This window comes from Corvus brachyrhynchos, unplaced genomic scaffold, assembly GCF_000691975.1.
Source record: "Corvus brachyrhynchos isolate BGI_N302 unplaced genomic scaffold, ASM69197v1 scaffold370, whole genome shotgun sequence".
In the NCBI taxonomy this organism is placed as follows: Eukaryota; Metazoa; Chordata; class Aves; order Passeriformes; family Corvidae; genus Corvus; species Corvus brachyrhynchos.
In genome coordinates, this window is record NW_008235977.1 from 5,176,752 (window position 1) to 5,198,176 (window position 21,425).

General features: G+C 38.5%; 1 protein-coding gene across 8 annotated transcripts in view; it reads left to right on the plus strand.

The window, feature by feature from the left end:
• The window catches only part of TFPI (tissue factor pathway inhibitor), a 176,158-nt gene that overhangs the window by 128,256 nt on the left and 26,477 nt on the right, over positions 1-21,425 (plus strand). The window contains exons 1-2 of one of the 8 annotated variants that reach the window (XM_017729098.1): positions 13,154-13,555; positions 18,016-18,063. The exons of 1 other annotated variant lie outside the window; for it this stretch is intronic. The gene's annotated coding sequence lies outside the window, so the exon portion shown is untranslated. Of the gene's footprint in view, positions 1-13,153; positions 13,556-18,015; positions 18,096-18,231; positions 18,252-21,425 lie in introns of those variants that run through there. 6 more of the 8 variants (XM_017729091.1, XM_017729072.1, XM_017729057.1 and 3 more) reach the window with 6 other exon arrangements.

A 21,425-nucleotide genomic window follows, 5' to 3' on the forward strand; every position in this document is an offset into this window, starting at 1 on the left:
AGATGGAGAAGTCGTGGAATTCAAAATTATACGAGGTAGAAAAGGGTTACAAGCATCGCAGGTCACTGGGCCTGATGGTGTTCCTGTAAAAGGCAGTATATATGCAAAAAATCGTAGTCATGTTAGACAGTATCTCTATTGTAAGTCTCCCCGACAATCTCCCTTTCCTAATCCCACCTTTCCCTTTTACCCTATGTCCTATTACCCCCAGTGTATTCCCAATCCGTTTTTTCATCCATGGTTTCCCTCACAAAACCATGCTTTTGCCAATTGTTTCCCCAAAAATCCCTTTCCAATGCCGAGTGGGGGATGAAAAGGGGACGGGACGAAGTTAAACCCTCTCCTGCCTCAGTTTCCCCACAAAGCATGCTCAGAGAGTTCTGTCTCCCTTCTGTCAGCCCTAAGATGTTCCACAGAATCTGTTTGGACATTTAAAGACTCAGGAGGGTGGCTTGTTTTGTTTTGAAACTGTTCTTGTTATGTTTATCCAGTTGTTTTCATTCTCCTTTTATTAAAATAAAACGGGTGAGGTGTTGGGGTCCCTCCCCTGCCGTGTAGCCCTGGCAGAGGGGCCCTGAGGGCACAGACACGGGGTTTCCCTGCCCCTGCTCAGCCTCGTTCCCATGGGTTGGTTTGTGTTCCCTGCGCGGGCAGAAGGACCCTTGGGCCCGTGACTGGAACAGTTCCTCGGCAGAGCTCCGGCCATGCGGCTGGAGAAATAAACATCTCTGAAACATCTAGCAAGAATCTGTCTGTCCATATATATTTCCTTTCCACGGGACTCCTGGTTTGATATATGCATGTTGCAGTATCCCCACTGCAACATAAATCCTGGCTAGAACTTCTGCATACTCAGTAGTAAATAACTCACAGATTTGCTTAAATAATGTAAATAGGAACCCCCTATCTACAAAGAGGTTGTACCTCACAGGTTTTGTATGGTCCAGTTTACTGAAACACCTCTGTAATTTAATTAATATGTGTAATTCTGAGAAGGTATAGGATATGCAGAGGAAAAAATGGAAAGTAATGAGCAAGTGCTACAAAACTGTGATGCATCATATCGTGGCCATGCAGTGACACAGCTGAACCCTTCGGAATGCTTCCTCACCCTCTAGTGGTTAAACTGCTTTTCTGAGCAGTGGACTTCCAAAATCTGCCAGTGCCAAACACTTGCAGATGTGCCAGAGGATGCTGGAGTATCTCCAGCTGTGAGGTGGTAATTATTCAGCTTTCCACTTTAAATAGTCTGCTTGTTTTGGAGGAGAAGAGATGTTCCCACAAGTAGCCACTGTAATACCAGAGAATGTGTGTAGTTTTACTATACAAAAATATACTCTGTGGAGGATTGACTTTTTTCCCCACAGCCATTGCTTGGTACCACATATAGAGAATATTTGCTGTATCACCTGCAAGTGGGAAAAACAGTTGGCAGTTGGTGTTTTGGGGTTTTTATTTGTTGGGGTTTTTTTCTGTGGGTTTGTTTTTGGCTTTAGTTTTTTTGTTTGAATCCTTATATTTTAGAAATTCCAAGTATGTGAACAAAAAAATCTTCATACAGTGGGTAAACAAATCACAAATCCTATGTTCATCCAGTAGCATATTGAACTGTTTAACCTCAGATGTGAATATTGTAGCAGGACAGGGTTTTCTCACCTATTGATAAAGCTGCACCGAGCAGACAGTCTGCTTTCAAGTCCATTTTGAAACAAAATCTTAAATGGGTTCTTTGCAGACACGTTGCAGGCATTGGCAAAAAGCATAAAGGTCCATCTGTGAGCTGGGGGGACAGCTCCAGGCTTGGTGTGCTGTGCACAACCCTGCTGGTTATTGCAGAGCTGAAGGTACTTTCTTGGATTTCACAGGCAGGAAGAGTAGTTGGCAACAATGAAGGAAGAAATGCCATCTTCCCTCTTGAACAGTAGTAAGAATTATCAAATGGAATATGGTGAAGTTTAGTCCTTTTCACCGAAGAGAAGTAATAAATCACCAAGAAACCCTTCTCACGTTTGGTGTTTTAAGTACATGAGCCTTGCTATGCCTTAGAGCCACGCCAGGTCTTGACAACAGATTGCTTAATTGATTAATCAGTGCTCCTTAATGTCATAAGCAGAAAGAACTGGTAGCTCATTATTCACACAGATACTTGGGTTGAAATTTTCTGCTGTCTCTTGTGAGAAAAGCATTGATAGTTGAGAATGATATTTTGGTCAGAAAAGTGAGTATTCTCTTTAAAAACCAAAGGACCTTCTTTTAATGATGTGAATCATCTATGTTTAGCAAAAAGCACTTTGGTTTCAGGAAAATTTCTCTTTACTGAGGGAAAATCTATGTTAGCATGAATATCTTTATTTTACCAAAAATACTTACAAACCTTCTGCAGGGATTCATCTTTAAATAAGTGTCTCTTGTTTTGAGCAATTAAAACTTTATGTTTTTTTCTTTTCCTTCTGCTTTCCAGCTGGCTTGTCCACCTGCTTACAGTTTGTATCCAAAAAGCACAATTCAGAAACCTGTAACATCTTTCTATTTTAGCTGGAACAAAACAGTGATAATGTCTGTGTTCTTCATTAAAATGTTGACATAATGTGAAAAAAAGCAAACCCAACCATACAAGCCCAACCAAAAAAGCCCAAATTTGCATCCTGATCAATACCACTAATTCAACCAATGGTCATTGTGTAAGAAAGAAAATTGTTTAGTAAAGTCCAAGATACCTATGTTGAAAATGGTTAATTATAATAGCATATGTTGTCGTGAATATGTTATTTTTTTTTTTTTTTTTCCTCATGAGCAACTGATAACTGAAAAACACTCAACTTTGCTTTCTTGTTTTGCTTGGTCCCATCTTCTGTTTCCTGCACTACGGTAACAGAAATGAAGAAACATCTTGAAATTTAAAAATACTTTTGCCTTTATACATATCACTTCATATCTGTGGAACAGATCCTGAAAAACTTCATTTTCTTCTTGCATTTTGGTGTATGAGAAATTCCAACCCTAGTCTGGGTCTGTAATCTATTCAAGCCTCTCTCACTTACAAAGCTTCCACACTTCTAACTATTTTTGTCAGTTCAGCAGTAAGGGAAAAAAATAAGAGAGAAGTTTGCCATTTGTCACACTTCTGAAATGATTTACCCTCAAAACGCGGCATTCTCTGTCCTGACCAAGTAGCAAATACTCTGCACGCTATTACAGCTCACTGTAAAATAACACTGGAAGGAAAAACTGAATGAACAGAGCCTTCTTAAAGGAAATCACAATCTGTCTTTCTGCATATATAGCTCTTCTCTTAGTTTTCATTCCTGGCTGAAATCTGTGCTAGTGTATTCCAGAACTGCAGGACGGGAGGGAATGATGGACCTATCTATCATAGCTGTCCCTCAAAATATTTGAAGTTTGAAATACTTGAATCAATCTGTTAGTAACATGCTTTCTTTTGCATGTAGTGTCAAAGTAAGATGCTGGTTCTATTTATTATTTTTGTTGTTGTGTTGCTATTATTATTACAAAGTATTTAAAGGAAAAATTAATTTGGTCAAACTATACGTGAATATCTTGATAGGATGAAAAGCCGCCATGAACAAATATCTTGTATCTCTATACCAGTTATTTCTTCAACAAGCAAGACATTTTTAAAATGGAATTGGAGGAATGAAATCTGTTGGGGGGAATATTTAAATATTTTTAATTGAATATGGTCCAACATGGCACTCTGATCATAAAAAACCTGTGTTCAGCTTGTATTTAGTTTTTGAGAAGAAACTGTTTCTGTGTTTGATTTATTGCAAGTAGCTTGTATTAAAAGCTTCTTTGAAATGTAAGTGCCAGGAATCATGGTTTTGTGAGGGCTATTCTGTCAAAGAAATTTGTATGTGTCTATTAGAAGAGTTATCCAGCGCATTAGAGCAGGGTGTGTGTATTGCAGCATCTTAGCTCTGAGCAAATTTTGTTACCTTGTGGTGTAAGTAAGCAAAAAATATCACTCTTGCTATCTCCCAGGCTGGAAAGAAATCAAATAAGCTGACAGCTTCTACCAGAATCTAGTGGAGATTTGTGTAGTTCTAGAAATAGATTGCAGAGGATCAAAGAAAAATATAGATTAATTCTTAATCTTCTTTTACCAACAGCACACAAGCCTTATGAAAAATCCTCCTTCACTACCTGTTTTCTTATTAAAATAGGCTAATTCAGGAAAGGTGATGAGAATATTGCAGTGAGAGATTCTTGCCAGTTAAAAATTTGCCACTCAGCAAACTAGGATTTTACTATAATTGTTTGGATTTCCCCATGATAGCCACACAGTTTTCCATATGTTGTAAATACAACTTTGGTAAGTATTCTGAACAGTCCCGTTAAACTTGCTTTACTAAGGATGTACTTAACACCCAGGAAGCACCTTTAAATACCGTATTTCTTTCTAATGAGTGAAACAGGATCATTACATTGTTCTCAGTCCTCCACAGACTTCTCAGATTCCTTTCTGACTGGTCTCTGGTAGCACTCTGAGTAAATCAGGTGAGCTGTCATTAATTCATTACTGTTAAAGAACTGCTGTGGATACAGTTTAAATTGCTTCATTCACCCAGTTATTGAGCAGACCAACAGGTCTGAACTTGCTGCATGAGACAAGAATGGAGAAATCAGTGAATTTCTCTGCAGCAACCTGTTGTGTTCTTCTCCTTTTAAAAGTACTGCCTTATTCCAGAGTTATTTATCACTTACACGTTTAGAGTTAGGCACACGTTTGAGTAGCTTTGCCTGGTCAGCATTCCAGATGTTTACTCTTCATTTTGAAATGATCAAGCCAAAATGGAAAACTCTTGTGAAAGACATTATGTTCCATTTTCTGTCTCCTGGGAGAGGCAATCTTGCCAAGGATCTGTTTTGTTTTTTGTTGTTTTGTGTGTTTGCTGTGAAAGAGTTGCATGGAAGAGATGTTTTGAATCCAGCACCTTCCTTGCAGTAATTTTGCTTCTGAAGAAAGGAGTAAATGATGTTACCACTGACTAATTTGATGGATATCAGTCATCTAAGGTGGCTCTTGCCTAATGATTTGAAAAGGGCTTTCCCATCTGGAGCAGTCTGATGGGACCTGTGACACACAATTTGTATCATGTCATGAGTTTCAGTATCACAGTGTACAGAGTATTACATGTTTGGCACAGTCTTCTCTTGATTGATAAGTTTTGAAACAGCCTGGTGCTGGACTTTAAACAAGCTTGTTTGTTTTTTTTTTTTCCCAGTTCTAATCCAGCATTTCTGCCTTTTTTGAAGGGCAGTCTGGTGTTTTAAACATCCTCCACATGTCTAATCTCATTATTTATTACTTGTTTTCCAGTACCAGAAAAGTAGTATTAAATACTAAAAGAATAGGAATCTTTTTCTCACTGCTAGGCAGCATAAGCTTTGCTGAAGATGGAGTAGGACTCTGTCAGCTGAGAAACACAAATTGTTTTTGGAAGGCAGGAACTCAGTAGAGGGGAGACAATTGTGAGAGTTATAAGCACTATGTAAACAATTGTCCCCTGTTCCCTGGTAAGCGTGTGCACTGCAATAACTGTCACAGGAACAACTGGCTGGGCTCACCTGCCTAATGATTTCTTCTGAACACACTTGAAAAGTTTGTTTTGCTTAGAGATGCTGTCTTAGAAACTGGATAGCAACTAAAAAGAACCAAAGTCTAGGTGGCGTTTCCCAAATGACTTTTACTGTCTCTGTGATTCCTAGAGAAGCCTTTTCCTCTCCAAAAGTACACCCAGAAGGCTGCAAGTCAGTGAGTTGGGGAGGAAGCCAGGCCCAGGAAGTGCATGTCTTTATCACAGTACTTGTTGGTAATGCTTTATTTTGGTTTTTAGCAGATTGGAAAACAGGTTTCCTGCTTGTGCGTTGGGTTGCCTTTCTGGGTCTGGTGTAGACATGAGGAGCCAGGAGGTGATGGAGCAGAAATGACAAGTGGGGCAGGGATGCTGGGAAGCACTGCTGGCAGGAGGGTACTCATGCTGGGGCTGGGGGGAGCAGAAGGCAGCAGGTCTGGCCCTGTGGCAGCTGGGGCCGGGGCCAGCTCTGTCTGCCGGGAAATGCCTCTCACGGGCTGCTCAGGCTCCCCAGAACTGGCAGCAGATGGTGGTGTCCTCAGTTGCCACCTCCTTCACTTACTCACACCCTTAAAATACTTTTCTGGGAGCATATTGTGGGACTCCTGCTGCCATTCCTTATGGCATGGCTTGTGCATCTCCTGATTTATTCCCCCAGCCGCACCACAGAGGAGGGTTCAGCCTGGGAGAAGCTGGCATATTGAAAAACCCAAAACGACACAGAAGGTGGCCTGAGTGGAGTCTGGAGGAGCAACTGTAATGAGTGTCTCCCAGCCATACGCTTTATAAAGACAATAACTTCCACTCTATTCTTCCTTTGTCAAGATAAAGAAAATACAGGTGTGCTCACAGCTTTCTGAGAAATCACTAGAAAGTCCAATGAGTGGGAAGTTCTGCTTGTTTTGTGGTTTTCTAGCTAAAAGCACACTCAATTTAATTTCATTTTGCTTCATTTAACCAAGAGTTAGAAACAGCTAAATAATACTGTCATATTATACTTCTAATTGATGATTTTGGTGCTGCTATAATACATTTCAAGGGGGTTTGGAAAAACCCCTGTAAGAAGTCTCTGATAATGTAAGCTACTTATATGCATACCTAAATTATTCAATTTTCAACATTCTGAACACATAGAGTTGTTTCTTGAACTTTGTCTTGGTTTTGTTAAAGCATTGGGTAGGTATTTTAGGTATTGCAATAGTTAATCATTTAAATTTACAGCTTGCATTAACCTACCAGAAATTATTTTGGAATGATTAAAGAAATATTATATCAATGTTATATGTGCATATGTATTCATAAATAAGTATATTACTTGTCTACTAGTGTGTGCATATATATTTGTGTGTATATATGTAGAGGCAGAAATATGTATACTGTGCATTCATAGAAAGATATTCAGAAAAAAATCTCTTATCAGAGCAGTGGAAATAAAAAAAGAGCACACTTTTAAATTAAAATGGAAAGAGTTTTAAAAGTTTAATGAAATACTTTCCCCTGAAAGTAGAAATTGTCCTCAGGCCTGAATGCTTCCAAATCTTTCTTATACTAAAACTTGCACTGACTGCAGCCTCAGCAAAAAAAACCAATAATAATAATAATAATAATAATAATAACGAAGGAATAAAATACAAGTGTAGTTGCTTGCTGTTTCCACATAAAATACCAAAACTCTCAGTGCTGCAACAGTGACATCCAGTGACTAAGCCAGTTAGTCCTGGGCTCAGTCTGCATTTGGAATGAGCACTACTAAAGGACATGGATGGAAAGAGAGGCTTGTTTACCAAAGTCTTTAGTGCAACACTGGACTCATTAAGAGGATAATCAGAAACACCACACGAGAATGAAAATCATGATGAATAGGTAATCAAGAAAAATTATGTGTTAAATTAACCCAGATCTGTTTCAGAATTAGACATTTGATGAGCCAAGTAAGGAATGTATTATTTAAAAAAAAGTGTTTTGTCCAGTGAGGCAATTTGCTTGATGAGCCTATGTACACCCCTTTTTTATTATTTAATGAAACAGAATTCAGTAGGTAGTACTTCTACCATATTTTGCTGCAGATATGATCTACTTCAGATCTAAATGCAGCTGTATGATGAAAAGTTCTTTCAGTTTTTAGCAAATTAACGAAATAAAAAGACCAAAAAGAAATGAGAACCCGCCTTTTGTATGAAAGGTGACAAAATTCTTACTGTCCTTTTACAGAAGATATCCCTTATTCTGTTTTGGTTGAAGGCATTGTAAGTTTTTTAATGAAATTCACACTTCATAAAGCTGCTGGCTCTAAAAATGAGTGGCATTGGATTCTGACCTGACCCCTTACTTCCTTGGTTATCCAATTTTGCTTTTATTGGATCTGAATCTTGAAATCTCCACATTATTCAAAATGTCACGTGATATGTCCTGTACTTTGATTCCTGTTATTGTACTACAGAAGTAGCTTATCTTTGGGCTTTTCAAAAAGGTAGTAATAGGAACTAATCCTTTAGGATTTCAACTTCAAAGCATGCTCCAAGTTGTCCGTGTTTTCACTCTTAAGAAATTAATGAGTTTAAAAAAGTATATGAGTAATGTAAGTTCATAAGCAAAAAGAAATGCACAGAAAAATGGATTAAAAGAATTCCAAGGGAAACAACTACCCAAATGGAAACAAGAAATGCAAAAGTTTGTCACATCTGTCCTTTGGCAAGAGGTAATAGTGTGATTGTGATACAGGAAAGAAAAGAAAAATTAAATCCGTAGGGTTACATTGCTTCTCCCTGCTTGTTCTAAACAATATTCAGATTATTAAATATGCTGGGTATTTAACCCCTGCTTCATCTGGTATCAACACAGGCAATGTTATATTCTGCTGCCATGCTAATACTGGGTTTCTATAGGATAGAAGATGACAAAGTGTTCTGCCTAATAAAAGGAGGGTCTTCTCTTTTTAAGCCCTGGATTTGACGGAGGGAAAATTTTAAAAGCTCAGCTTCTTTCAGGAAAAAGAACAGCAGCATCAGTTGACTGAAGAACCTCTGTACTTCTGCTGGGCAAAACATAAGTTTAATTTCAAGAGAACCAGTTGCTCAACATAAGACCACTGGGCTTGGAAATCAGAAAGGCAGATGCAGATGCTGAATGGATTCCTTGCTGCTTCTCAAACAGGTTGGGTAGTTCAGCTTGGGAAGCTTTCCAACTAGTAAGAAATTGATCTGATAATCACTTTCATCTCATCTATCACTCAATTCCTTTCCTCTACTCATCCCTGAAAAAAAAAGCACATTAGGAGAGTCCACTTACCCAACTTACCCTTGACAGCCTTGTTAAAGGTTTGACTTTCAAAGCACAAAAACCCAAGACAAACCCCCCCCAAAAAATAAATTTGGGTGTTAAGAGTTGAAGATTCTCCCTTTTAAATATGTTCCTACATTTCCATTAGTAATATTATGCTTTATTGTGTTACTTAGCTATTACTACTTTGAAGTGAGGACAGAAACAAAGCCTGAATTTTTGGAGCTGCCTTATTGTACTATCTCAACGTTCTGCTTTCAGAAAAAAATAGTCACCTGCTATGTTCATTTCAGTTTTAGTCTTTAAAAAACACTTGAGATATGGTTTTTAAATAAGATCAGGAAGTTACAGGGAAGAAACAATAAGGGGGGACAGAGGAGTGCATCAGAGAGACAGCTTTTCGAGTGACAGCTGCTGGATTCTGATCTTTCTTTCACTAGTGAGGATCTTTCACTTCCATTCACGCATTTTTAGTTGGGATTTAAATATTAAATACTATAGAGACCAAATAAAAAGAATGGAACAAGTATAAACCACTAATAGAACCATTTGTAAAACTCATACTGAAAGGAAATAAGGCTACGTTCCTCTTTTAGAACTTAGTTAGTGTTTTGTGTGTTGCGGACATGCAGATGCCCTTAGCTGGAAAAGCAGACATACACTTCAATGGCCTCAAAACGATCAGCTAATGTTAAGTTCATCTAACACTTCAGCACAAAAGCGCTGCTAACTGTGCAGACATGGATAGGTAGCTGACTGTTCCCTCTGTCAGTGTTTGTTGCAGTGCTCTATTGTACAGGGAGGGAAAACAGCAACAGTCAGTGCTTCCAGAAACCCTTCAAGGGCACCAGGCCTGCCCTGGAAGATGATTCGTGTCTGTGCTGAGGGAGAGGCTCTGGGAGCCTGGTAACAGTGACTGCCCCATCTCAGCTCCCCCTTGAAGCTCACTGGGCTAAGCCAGCTATGCTGGTGGTGTTTTTCCTGTCAGCTTGCTCTCGGGTTCGTTATTCCTTATGAGGATTCAGAAATACCTGTGCTTTCCCATCTAATTTAAGCACCAGGTAGAAGTATTCAGTTATGATTCAGTTTGTTGAAGGCAGGAGGCAGGCAGCTCTCAGGTCTATGGAAAATTTTGAAGAACTTAGCAGTGGGAAAATCAAGTGGCGTCACTAGAGGGCAACAAGACATCACAGACGTCTGTGTTGTTTAAGCTCGAGCAATGTCACACCCTCACTGAGAGGCACGTGTGAAGAGCAGCTTACACAAGCCTTTGTGTTTTCCCAGCTGTGTGACATAGTGAATCTTGCTTCAGAAATGATGGAGCTTAAAAAATTAATTTCATTATATATGTATGCACGAAACTTATAATTTTCTTATTGCTTTATCTCTGTTCTGGTACACTAAAACAATTACAAGATTAGACATTTGTGCATCATTTTAATTCCTGAACACCGTATACTTAGGACTATGGTGAAGTATAATATATTCTGCTAAAACTGATGCACTATTTGCAAATAAAAATGTACAGTATAGGAAAGTCTGAATTTGTAGTTCACTGTGTTTCCCTCCTCCCTTTCAGTCAGCATGAGCACCAACCCAAACTGGTGACAGACATTGCAGAGGACAGTGACCCTGGCCCAGTCCTCTGAAGCTGTTAGGGTAGTTGTTAGCTCTTACCTTCCGTTTCCCTGATGTCCTGCTGGCCCTAAAGATGTTATCAGTGTAAAACCAGTAGCAGCTTCCCACACTGTGGTAGGAATGTAGGCTGTGTAGTATGAGGACATGATGGAGAGAAGGGTAGAGTACCTGGCCTGAAGTCACTGCTCTGTCCCAAGGAAGAGTCAGCTGTTTTTAACCTGTGTGTTGTAAGCATTTTGCAGATGCAGATGTTATCCTTGCCTGCCTTCTGCAGGCCAGTAGTCAAGACAGAACTCCAGGCCAGGGGGTTTTCTGGGATGGCACATTGTTTCCTGTTTTGGCTCTTGGAAAAAATGGGTCTGTCACCAGAAGCAGTTTTTCATGATCAGAGTTCCCAATTGACAACATGGAGTAAAGGGATTTTTTCTTTGGCCAGAGGGTAGCTGGCACTGTGCCTTTTCAATTAGTGTCTGTTCATCAGGCTTGTAATGATGCTGACCTCTTACACAGACCTTCATTTTTTTTAATTCCCTGATCTCCCAATTTGTTGGGAATAATTCTGTGCACTGTCAGATGACTAAATTCTAATAATCTCAGCTTTGAACTCTTCAGAGCCAGCTATTGAGTATTGCAAGTATTGTACAAGGGATTTTTTTCATGGCATCTCTGTTTTAGTTTACTCTAGCTGTACTTTTGTCTATATCTGCTTATTGATACCTATTGGGGTAGGGACATTTTCCTCTGTCAACAGACAACAGATATCAGGCTTCAGGGCAGGGCAGAGACTAATGTGATTGTCTAGGCCAGGTCATATCTGAACGGAATTCTCTGATCATACTAAAAGTTCAAATCAGTTTTGTTTTCATCTTCAAAGTCTGATTCCAGTTTCAACTGAAGCCTTTTATGTTGTAGTTACAATGCAAACTAAATTAGGAGGGCAACTGAATTAATTCCTGGCAACTAAATTAGGAGGTCTGCATGTGGGAGCTGGAGAGACATTAACGGAATAGAAAGCAAAACTGCTAATCTGAAAATGAAATAGTTTTCTTGGAATTGTTCTTGTGCGCATGTGTTCCTTGAGCACATGGTGGCATTTTTACTCTCATCCTGTTTTATTATTAACCAAAGATTTCTTAGTTAAACTTTTAATTAAAATAAGGGTTTCATTCTCTTGTATGTTCTTTAAAGTTCTTTATATGTTTTTATCCCCTTAATTGATGATAAAATGACAAATGAATTTTAAACTGTAGCTTTTCCCTTTTATTTTTTCATGTCTGTATGGACTATTTCTTTCAGAATTGCTTTAAGTGACTTGAGTAAGACCTTGTGAGAAAAGGACTGATGTTAATACATTATGACACAAACTACGAAATTTCTTTTTTGTGTGTGTCCATTTTTAAAAAATCTCATAAAAATAACAACAAAAAAAATCCTCTTGAAATTATGGCCAGGCCCAGGCCCTAGATTTGAAATACATTTACACAGACTTGCCATTTCAGACCATTCAGCATCCAGTACGACTAAAAACAAAGCAACTTGTTCATAGATTGCTTGTAGAGTGGAGCAAGTTTGAAACTATCCCCACAGATTTTTGTTCATCCATATAGATTCATTATCAAAGTGAAGAAGTATGTACCTTTTTGAAATCTAGTGAGTTTTGTTTCTATTGTAAATGTACAGACATTTCTTTAAGTCATGGTGTAATTTTAGTGCATCTGTTTTGGACTTTCTTGTGACCCTCAAATGGATTTATGGATAGCACTGATAGATACTAATTCTTAACACAATGTTTTTCATTTGTTGTGGTGTGACACAACTTGACAGGCTGACCATTTCCATTTCGCTGACCTCTGGAGCTGGCTTGCCTCTTGCTTTATCTGAGCTGGTAATTAGTAACTGCATGGTAGAACCTCACCCCACCATTTGAACTGCCCCTTTACTTCATGAGTGCTTCTAGTCCATTTCATGACAGTTGATCCATTTAATTATTGACCCAGTTAATAGTAAGTTGACTCAGCTGACTACTGACTTTGTTCTGAAAAGTATTACAGATATTTTTACAGTCAGGAACAACAGCCAGGAGATCTAAGGAGCTACCAGGAGCACTTCTGTTTGTGTCAGAGATAGTTAATCCATTAACTGATGGGACAAACTGCCAGTCTGTTTCAGGATGGTGATGAACAGATGAGTTTAACCTTCAATGAAAGTGATTTAACTACCTGTTTGTCTTTGCCTAGAAATAATTACAATGAGTTACAGCTACTGACTGTGTAAGTTATTGTACTTCAGTTGCTATTTCTGTCTCTCTTACTGTTTGATTCCTTACCAGGGAAATTCCCATCCTGTGTGTCCAAGACTAAGATTCCGGACATGTGTCTCTCTACGCCCACGAGTTACAAGGTCTCTGAGGGTCCCTATCCCTGTCATCAGCCATGGTACTCTTAATGACGCTGAACTTGAGTTTTAGCACATACTGGTGTGATGTTTAAATAGATGGGATGTTGTAGCTGCAGGCAGAACAGCCTTTGGAAACAGCTCCAGACACCGCTGGCTGCAGCCTGGGGGCAGAGTGAGCAGCATGGCTTCGTTTAAAAACAGACAAAACAACAGTCCGTCACACCACATCTCTTAAACGGGCAAGGAGTAGGGCATCCTCATGAACTATATCAGAGCCTGCCAGCTACAATGAATAAATTATCCTACAGTCTCTCACTCTTTAAAGGTGCATTACATTTTAGCTCGTGCTGTTTAGAAAGCTGCTCCAAACTCCAGGCAGATGAGAGCTTTAAACAGGAAACATTCCCGCCTCTGCTGCAGATCTCTGACTTCTACCCAGAGCGAGCCTGTGTGTTCGACAAAACGCCAGAACAGCGGCAAGCTGAGTAATCTCCAGGCAGGAGTCCACTCTAGGAAGATCAGGTTGCAATCCTGCCTTTGTAGCTTTACACCACACCCCTTCAACGTGAATTAATAGGGGAGGATCATATTCAGCTCTGATTCAGGAATTCCCTCTTTCTTCAAGAACTGTTGCTAGGAGTTTGGTGAGTACTTTGGAACAGACTTTCAGTTTTAACTGAGTAATTCTTTTCCCTTTAGCTGCCGAAAGCAGTATCAGCTGGTGGCTTTTCTTCAGATGCAGTAGTCAGATGTTTAGGTACAAAGTCCGGCAATGAGTGCTGCAAAAAGGAGACTTCTTTTCCTCTGCAAATTTGAAACAGCAGGACAATGTATATACTTTATCATTAATAATACTGCTAATATTTGGATGCCATAATCTGTCTGAAGCATTTTAAGCTCCAAGACAGTTTTTGGAAAGGAAACCCTCCTAAAGCTGAATAAGTTAATTCTGATCAATAGCTCGAGTTTGAAGAAAAGCTCTTGTTTTTAGAAGCAATTTCTCCACTGCAGTAGCTCCCAGAGAGGCTTGACTCAAGCAGGGTGGTCTGCCAGGCTGTTTTAAATCATTCTGAGGCAAGTAATATCTGAAGCAATTCATATTTTGAGAAGTACAAGAAGATTTTAGGAGAATCAAATTAAGCTAATAAGACATAAGCCAATTTCACTCACAGTATATTTGAAATTTTCAAGAAACTCTTAATCAATGAGGGTAGTTAATGAGGTAGTTAATGAGTTGTATCAGTGTAACAAACACACTGCCCCCCAAAAATCCAGAATTTTTCTGGTAACTTTTCTAATATTTTACTTAAAATAATTGATGCAAACTTCAGTTTTAGTGACTGTGTAAAACAAAGCAGTGATACTAGCCTATATTTTAAAAAATTGCTAGAATTTGCTAATATGTTAGAAAATTTACAGTTTAAATGAGTGAAAGGCCCATAATAATGGGAAAATAGGAGTGGGGAGAAAAAGAACAATTTGGATGGAGGGGGTGTGCGGATGGTCAGTTTGACTCAGTACTCCAGGAATTAGCTGTGAAAGTACTTTCACGGGAAACATGTAAAGATATAAACTTTCCTTCCTGAATGTCTTACGGACAGATGCAGAGACAGGAAGTGCAGCTGTCAGTGCAGATAGGGACAGCAAGGGCGTGCTGGAGTCATTGCTAGGCATCTACTTGGGCAAAAGTGTCAGCCTTTGCCCTTTTGAACCTTCTGCCCATTATTTAATTTTACTAAGAGACATTTATTACTGTGAAGGCAGCAAGTGTCTGTATCCACAGCAAATTTCTCTGAATTATTGTTTAAGCTGAATTTCAGAATTACAATCAAATTTCCTTTGTGTGTAGTGCACACAGAACAATGCTGAGGAGGTAAAGGTGATTAAAGCACATCCTGCTCTGGCCTTTTCTCCTGTCAAATAACGCCCCACATGAAAGGGCTCATTAAAAAGCAGCCATGTGGTCAATTGCTTGAAAATCCATTTATTTGAAAATTTTATGAATTTTATGCCAGAGTGTCTCTAAGTGCCCTTTAAATTGCCTTTCACTAATCTGTATGTTTGTCCTCACACTGTGCATTGCATTGTTTGTAATTTTGGGTTTTAAAGCATTTCAGCTCCCTAGTATAGTTACGGGACATTTAAGGTGCACTTAGCTTTTTAGTGCAGTGCCCACATTTACCAATATTGCTCATGAAAACTTAATTGTTATTCATCTAGTAATATTCTAATTGCAGAATTAGGGTTTTCTCTTTCTGACTCAGGACAGAGAGAAATTTAATGGCATTGAGTTTATCTATCCCTACTCTCATCAGAGAGTCATTTTGAAAGCCCGTAAAAACTTATGACTCTTTGGTGTCTATTTTAGTTCTGAAGGAAAGTGAGGAACAGCATTCAAGAAGAAGTCAGATTCCTGGCAAAGAGGAAATTTTAAGACATTGGAGGAAAAGTAATCTGGGAAACAAAGCAAGGATATAAAAAATGAGCATTCTAGCAGACTTCCAGAACATGCCCAAATCCACAGATAGAGAAGGAGAATTACTGGGCTCCAGTTCTGCCTTCAAGGGCTGTTTCTCAAATAACCTTTCCAAGTTAAGTGCATAAATAGAAGCAGACACTGGTATCCAGGTGTTCTCCAGCACAGGGGCAGTGATATCCTTCATGCTATTCTGATTCTGTGCATCTTGGATTACTTTTAGGGCACAGAACACAGACTTCTCTCACTGATATATCAGTGGGATTAGGATTGTTTCTGGAAAAAAATTAAATCTCCTCTGGCAAAAAATGACCATTACACAGTCTCTCATGTTCTGGAAAGTTGTTTTAACATCTACATTTACTTTAAAGAGGTGATTCTGGCAGTAATTTTAGCTTGCAATTTAAAATAAGGTGATACCTGCTTTAAGTGCTTTTTTACTGTCATGATTTTGTTGGTGTGCATTCAGTTCATTGTGAGAATGTCTTCCAGAGGGACTCAGAGCATGTGCATAGGAAGAAGAAATTTTTAAATTAAAAAAAGAAAGAATATCAGTAAAACTTAGTGGCCTTGAGGTTTACATGGCTGCTATATCTCACAGTTTTGGAGCAAAGTGTTTAAAATCTGTCAAATTCCAGTAGTTACTATTGTTTCTTGTTTGGGCTGCATTCTGAATAGTCATAATTTCTCTCTAGAGAGCCAGGAGAGGCTGATGGGGTCTTCCTATCTGAAGCTGCTCTTCACAGTGAAACCAGGGAAAACTGTCTTAAAAAACAGGGATAAATTACCTACTTCTGTATGCTTCTCTTATGAAACCATTTTAGCTTTACAATGTGAACAGAGTACCCCTGGGAACAGAATGAAGCAAAATCATGTGGAGACTTGTATAATTTGTTTCCTCTCTTAGTTACTTCACAGCAAAATAGACTTATTCTTAATCCTTTTAATATTCTCTCACAGTTCTTTGTTCTGTTTCTTAATTATTTCCTGTGCTGTTAATACAGCTGTTTATTTCCCATCTTTAGTATTGCTGCCATCTTCCCTGATGAGTGCCATTCATAACTGAGTATAGTTTTGAAGTTAACTGAGTAATTAAATTTACAGTTTAGTGAAAAATTAAAACTAGTCTTTTGACCTCCAGGGTTGGACCACAAGAAAGTTCAACTTTCTTTCAGAAAATTTAACCTTCCTTCAGAAAATACAGCATTCCAAAAGAACCAATTTTAACGTAACTACATTGAAAAGAGCAGTTACAGCAAGTAAGTTAGAAATACAAATTTGATATAAAGGAAATACTCGGTACTGTTTTCATAAACTTCAAGAAAGGTCTCTCGAAGTGCGTTGGCATTTGCTCTATGTCCACAGGAGTTGGCACTGCCACCAGAATAAGGAGTATGACCTATACTGTGGTGGGAGATGAAGGGAATACAACCCTTCTTTTCTGTGGCATTATTTTATGTTGGTTTAAAGTGATTGTAGGATGATCATCTGAGGCAGTCTGAAGCCTGGGTTCTTCCCACTGAAGGCAGTTTTAACATTTCTAACCTGTGTGATGATCCAAAGCTCTCACATCCACTGCAGTAAAAGTGTCTGTGGTGTCTCCAGTTGGAAAGATAGACCAGGGGAGCTGAACTTGCCTGACACAGCAAGGAAATTTGTGTTTTGGACCTCTGTATGTGTGAAAATGCAATTAATGTGATGATGAGGTTACAAAAGGTTAATGGGTATGGTCAAAATCTGTCACAAGAGGCGTCACTGTGGCAGTAGTTTCCTCCTGTGCCTCCTGTGGTATTTTCAGTGTCTGACAGCTTCACGTTAGTGAAATTGAGTAGTCATGTTTCCATAGTGTGTGCAAATGGGAAATCACACACAGCTGGGTTATATATATATTATATAGTACTGAAATGACTCTCTCCACTAGAGAAGCAGGTTGTGCTAAGTTAGCTGACATCTAAATACACGTCTATTTATCAATAAGCACAGCTGAGAATTGAACACGTAGACTGTACTTTTCCTGTCCAAACTGCTAGGAAAAAAATCATGCTAGAGACTTTATAGTGCTTACATATAACTAATATTGCTGCTTGTTGGTTTTGCTAGTGGCTTTTGTGCTCTGGAGTGGCTTTTATTAGGGTACTGAAGGCATTCCCTGTTTGAAAATAAGATTAGATGACCAATACTTTTGCTACCAACGCGTAGTTTCTATCCAAGTAGTACAGGCCTGAGTATGGCCAGTTTGTTTTTTTGTTTATTAAGATTTATGAAAACATGTGAACAAGTAATTTGCTTTAGTCCACATGTAAAAATATTTTGGCAGGAGCAAAAGATTTCTTTTCCCCTTTTAAAGCTGTATCACTATGAAAATGAGCTAGTTATATGATTTGCTGTAGAGAGCTGGAGCTGTGTCACCAGAGAAGCTGAGTGGAGGCAGGATGGCAGAAGTACCTGGAAAACAATTTTAAAGCAAGAGTGAAAGAAGTTAACAAGGAAAACGAAAAGGCAAGAGAGGTCTACAGGCATATGAAAAAAAAGAAAGGACTTCTTCTGCTGGGTTTATCAATGTCTTTGTTTTTTTAAATTTCCATTTCAAAATATGACAAGGCTTTTCTTTTCAATTCTTTTTATCAGGTGTGCTTGAAAAGCAGCATTTGCAACCTTCATAGAAGCAGAACAAAGGTGGGAGTTTAAATCTGAAACAGTGACATCAGGTTATACAACTTTTCAGCATAAAAGCTAATAAAAACCTTAGTTTCTCTAAATTTTCTCTTTACTTCCCTGTTTTCACTTCACTTTCCAGTTTTCACTAGGGAATTTCAGAGACTGGAACAGTGCAACAGGAAAGCATTTATGCTAAATAGTGGAAGGTAGGTAACTAACCAAAATTCTTTCATGACAAGAAGGAATTTGAGGAACTGGATGGAGTCCCTGGTCTCAGAACTGACACAGACTATGAGAGCTGCTACAGCAGGGCCCAGAAGAGAGATAAGCTGGGATGGGGGGTGGAATTTCCATAGCTTTTGCTTTCAGTCAGTAATATTTGCATGCTGATGATTCACAGTGCAATGCCTGAATTTAAGTTGCTGTGACAGCACAAGGCTCTGGTGACTCTGGTGGAAGTCAGTTTAATTGACAGCCCATCACTGACTCTGGGGCAGGTATCATCACCAGAGCAGAGGTGATAGAATTCCTGCTCACTTCATTCTTCATATTTACTGCTGAGGGAATGAGAAAACATGATGGTGCAAGCAGCTCCAAACCAGCACATGTAATAAAATATTTTTTAAGGGAACACACTGACTCTGCCAGCTGGGAAACAATGCTGCAGACAAGTCCAATTAAACCTTTGTCACACAAGTCCAATTAAACCTTTGTCACACAAGTTCTAGTTGGTAGTGCATGATATCATAGGGCAAATAAAATGCCTCTGAAATACAGTGAACTGAAAAAGGTCTGCTTTTATATCAGAAGTGTTATAATCCTGTCTAGTTAGACCTTTTAATCCTTAATTTTAGGCTGTGCTAAATTGGACCTCTGACCATGCACATCCTATCTCCTGCTATTAATTCTTCAACTTAATTATATCCTCTGCCTTTTTTTGTGTGTCTGTGTGCTTCTATTTCCTGGGCTGTCAGTGTGAATGAGTCACTTTTACAGTCATTACTGTGTCACTTTAGACCTTTTTCTAAGGATGTCTTTTTTCGGCCACTACGGGAAATGCTAGTTTTATTTTTCTTTTTCCAGTTAGCTTGTTAGAGATGAATGCCATGCTGAAAAAAAAGTTTGTGACTAAACATTCAGGGAATTATAGAAATTGGTATTGAAGAGACTGTTAGGTAAAAAAAAAGTGTGTGTGTTTACATATATATATACACAGATACACATAACACTCCTGTCTCCAAAGGCTGCAAACGGTATGGACAAGACACTGAGTTTTATACTTTTCTGGTATTGGCAAAAAAGTCTTTAGATCTTCCTTTTATTTTTATTTTGGGTGTCAGGATAAAAAAGGCTTGGTAGTAAGGATCTGTTGCTGGGAGCATTCTTGATTGCTTGTGGTCTGCCTTGGCTACCTGTATTTCAGCCTGAGAGAAGCTAATGGCACTAAATGAAAGCATTTAATTAAATCACTAAATAAATCAGTGCCAATTATTACCCACGGACCTTTGATCTCCTTTGTCAAGTAACATTCTGGTTGTCTGTTATAGAATGTCTCATTAAAAGGTAGGGAGTTTGGGAGCAGTAGGATGCCAGTTCCTAAGGAATTATCTTTATGAAATATATGTTAATGACACTGTGATGTAGAGTATTAATGCTGGACTGATTCCTGGCTGTCCTAAGCTAGAATCCTTCTGGAGGAAAAGGCTTTATTTACTCAGAAATTTTCAGAATGTGGCTTAAATAATCAGACCATTAAAATTGAAACATTTCCTATTTTTCCCGTGCTGGACAGTTTTTCACCAATGTGTGCATTTGACATTTTTCTGAGCCAAATATCATAGATGAAGTATTTTGAATTGTGCACTCTATACAAATATAACAAAAAAAAAATCAGAATGCTTAAAAAATATATATATACACCAGTATCATAGGAGGCTTACAGCTTTAAAGTTCTGTTACTGGGCAGCTGAAAATCCAGTCAGAAAACCTGGACTTTTCTAGATGTTTTGGGATTTTAATTGAAAGAGCAGTGCCAAGTACCCTTTGATCTGGGATTTCGTTCTCTCTTTAGGAATAATAAGAAATAATTAAACCAAGGAAGGATTTAAGCATTTTATTACCAAAGCCTTCACCCCACTCATGCCACCTCCACCCAAACCTGACACAATGTTCTGGGACTGTGACCTTCTGGGAAGGTTAGCCAGAAGATAAAGGAGATTACATTTGGTCAGTAGACATACCAGAAAGGCAGATATGCTGTTGCACAGCCTACATTGTTCCTCTTGGGAACTGGCCCAAGCACCAAGATGCCCAGCTTTTACACACTTTTGGCCCTTCCTTTCAAGGGAAATTTAGGAGTTAAGTGGAAGAATAGAAATCCTGCACCCTGGTAAGGTTTTTGTTCTCTGTACAAATGCAGTAATTTATCCTCAAAATCACACAGTGACAATTCTAAATGGTAACTCATGATACACAAAATTCTATTTTCAAATTAAAAAATAGAAACTTATTAAGGATTTCCATTTCTGCCTGACTGCCTCTCTTCTACTTGGGAAAAAGCTTTTGAGAACATGGGATAACTGACTAATAACTGATTACTAAATTTTGCAGTCTAAATTGATACTCTGCAGATTCCTGGAAGAAGGAACCATAGCCTCAATTTAAGTGATAGAAAACCAAAGTCAAATAGAATTTTGCTGAACTAGTGAGAGTTTTGACGGCATGTTTGGAAAAACTCAAACATGGAAAATGAGGGCTCAGGGACAAACATGGAATTAATGCATGTGTAACTGAGGTTGTGGATAATTAGCAAGTTCCTTTATGAAGAGTCACAATTGTGCCAATGATTACTTCTAAGGAAAACAATGTGCTAGAAATTTGCTCTTTCCCATGTAGTTACAAAAACTGTAACTGTATTTAGCAATTTTTTACTCCAGTGAACTCACTGGAGCCAGGGAGTTTGAAAGTTATTACTGTATATCTAGGTATCAAATCTGAATATTTCATGGTATTTCTGCTTTAAGTGAGCCTAGATGATGTCAAATTATCACCAGCTTTGTTTATATTGTAATGCTAAGTATCTGTGCAGTTCTTTGATTTTTTTACTTAATATTTCTCCCCATATCATTTGTCTTAGTTGTGGATTTATTTTCATTTTAGTTGATGTCAAACTAAAATCAACTTTGAGAGGTGTCTCTCAAATCAAAAAGTCTTAGGCAACTTCAGGTTACCTTGTACAGAGTTACTTTGTATTTTAAAGGATGACTGGGCTTTTTATCAGGGGTGAATAAAAAGATTTGCCGTAATTGTTTTTTCGAACCTTTGGATGAAAATGCATAATTTTTCCAAGGTCAGGTACTACAAAGCTTTGTATATAAAGG